Genomic DNA, 2,992 nt, shown 5'->3' with positions numbered 1-2,992 from the left:
AGGTGGTGGATGCCCCATCCCTGGGAACATTCAAGGCCAGGCTGGACGGGACTCTGAGCAACCTGATCTGGTTGGAGATGTCCCTGCTTCTTGCAGAGGGGCTGGACTAGATGACCTTTAAAGGTCCCTTCCAACCCAAGCCATTCTATGATTCCATGATTCTATGTGCTTTTATCATGTTTAGCTTTCCAGCTGAACAAAAGATATATGTGCAATTTGAACTGGATCAATAAGAAAGCTTTGAACAGGACGATCCATTTATAGCGCAAGGACAGTCCAGAAGAAAGCATGAGGTACACACCATAGGCCACAATACATCCCTCAGACTGGCTCAAATAAGTCACCCAAAAGGTCTTCCTCCAGCTCTAATCCTAGCCAGCGCTCAAGTAAGAACAGCCTGAAAGACATCCTCTGCCTTAGATGTTCAAAGGGCCATGAAGAAAAATTGATTTTCTTGGTGCAATATCCAAACAGCAGCATGGCCCTAAATACCCATGTGAGAGCAACCAAAATAAATTTATTAATAATTTTAAGCATCTATAGGGCTGGGAGATCTTTAAAGTCTGCAGAATAGATTGCTCTTTGAGATTTATATTGCATTTAGAGAGTCTGGTTCCTTTTGTTCTTTCTCTGTGGATTATTCAGGGAGCCCAGGGAAATTGGCCTCCTAATTTAGACATTTCATTGGGATGCCTAAAGCTGGCAATGTGAATCCCCCAAGTGCCAGTTAGAACACTGCCTGGCCTTCCACAAGTGAAACTAAGTGCTGTCTATGACACTATAATGAATAGTTTTATTTTAACAAAGCAAATGATTTGGCATGGATGCTTTAATTATAGAACTGAACCCAGTTTTTCTCTTTGCAAATGTTACTGAATAGCTCATGAAGTACTTGTGACTGGCTGTGCTTCATTCATGGTCCTCTCAGTGTGATGAGTTTGCTTTGAATATTTGAAGTTCACACTTGCTGTTATACTACAAAGCCACGTGAATCAGATGGAACAGAATTTAGTTTATGCATCTTTATCAATCTACAAGATGTATTTACTCTAAGCTAGTTGTATAGGCACTGTCAACAGGAGGATTTGGGCACTGCCTGGCTATGAATCACCTACTGCTTAAGGAAAAACATGAAATAATAAAAATAGGTAGGCTAGATAACACTCTGTAGTGTTGTCACATGTTAAGTGGATTAAATATTCTTAGACCCGTCTGAAGTGCCTTAGGGTATACCGCCTTGCCTCTATCTGATCTAGTGAGGCACAATTCCTGAAGCCCATGTGTCATAGGTACCTCTTCTACGGCATCTGAAATGACCCTAGGTTCTCACAGTGTGTTGCAACTGAGTCCCTGAATGTGTGTCCCTTAGTTGTCATGGTCAATGAAACTAGAGATTTCTTTTTCTGATCGGATGTATGTGTTTACTCTAGATTAAGCTCAGTAGCTTTCTAGACTCTGTTGGCTGTATTCATTTTGCCTCTTGGAAGCCCACCTCACCTGCATCCTGGACATCTATATGTAAGTATCTGAATTCCACTGTTGCATTTAGGAGGAATTAAGTAGGATGAGATGAATGTAACCCAAGGGTTTTGTTTCTAATGAGAAGATAACAAGTAATAGAGTTTGCAATTTGAGGGTTGAGACAAAAAATTTTGCAAAAAAACCCCTGGCTCAACTCACATCAAACTGAAGCATCTCTCCTTTTTTAGGGGGGAGATGCAGGAACCCAAAAATAATATTATTTGCTCCATATGGGCATAACTAAAATGTGTACTCATCTAAAACCATATGTTCCATATACTGTTGAATCCCCTTATTTTTAAATGAGGTCAATTTTGGTACGAAAAAGCCATTTCAAAATAAAAAATGTAAAATATTCCTTTTGAAAATGTTGAAATGAAATGTTGTGCCATTTTGAAAGTTTCATTCCTGGTTTTTTTTTTTTCAAATGAAATGTCAAATAAATGCAAATCAAATTTACATAGTTTCTATCATGTGAAAAAAATATATTTTATAAAATCTATTATTCACCTATATTTCCAGGATAGCTCTGTGTCTGATGTGTGAGCAGACAACTTATAAAACTAGCACAGTGAATTCAGTTGTAAGGAGAAGATGGCAATTTATTCTCTGTGCCTCTCAACATTGTAAAAGAACGACTGCAAATTCAGCTCCCACAATATCCGTGTTAAAAAAAATTGCTATATAATGATTTTTACTGAATAGACTATGAATGGAAACTAATTTTGACTTCTAAAGAAATGGTTTTTGACTATGTTTTCACTTGAATTGAAAACAAAAGAAAACCAAACTTGGCATACATAGAAGATAGGGTCTAGTTCTCCTGCTTTATGTATTTAACTTTAGCTTAAATTTTAAGCTGCTTGTTAAAAGATCCTTCTATAGTAATTACCTAAGTTTTTACAGGGAAGCCCTCTGTGTAGACATTTGGGAATGATAAGTGTTTCTGAAAAAACTCTAAAAAGTTATGTAGTCCATCTGTATTTGGTCACTTGAGTTGGACACATAATCTCCCTACCAAAGCTTTCACTTTTCCGTATTTGCTGTGTAGAGACTGAAACAATTAATTTAGGAGGACAGCCTCATCACAACCTTAACATTTAAAGCTTAAATTAGGGGCCAACATCAACAAGCTGGATTCTATTCTAATAACCTAATGACATTGTTTCAAGTCAACTGGTGAGAGCTGGGGATAGAAAGGCTATAGAATCATAGAATCATAGAATGCTTAGGGTTGGAAGGGACCTTCAGAGGTTATCTAGTCCAACCCCTCTGCAAGGAGCAGGGACATCTCCAACTAGATCAGGTTGCTCAGAGCCCCTGTCCAACCTGGCCTTGAATGTTTCCAGGGATGGGGCATCTATCACCTCTCTGGGCAACCTGTTCCAGTGTTCTACAACCCTCAGTGTAAATTTTTTTTTTCCTAATATCTAATCTAAATCTACCTCCCTCTATTTTGAAGCCATTACCC

The sequence above is a fragment of the Chlamydotis macqueenii genome, chromosome 1 (genome assembly GCF_036417535.1).
Source record: "Chlamydotis macqueenii isolate bChlMac1 chromosome 1, bChlMac1.mat, whole genome shotgun sequence".
Taxonomy (NCBI): domain Eukaryota; kingdom Metazoa; phylum Chordata; class Aves; order Otidiformes; family Otididae; genus Chlamydotis; species Chlamydotis macqueenii.
This window is presented reverse-complemented; position numbering follows the sequence as displayed.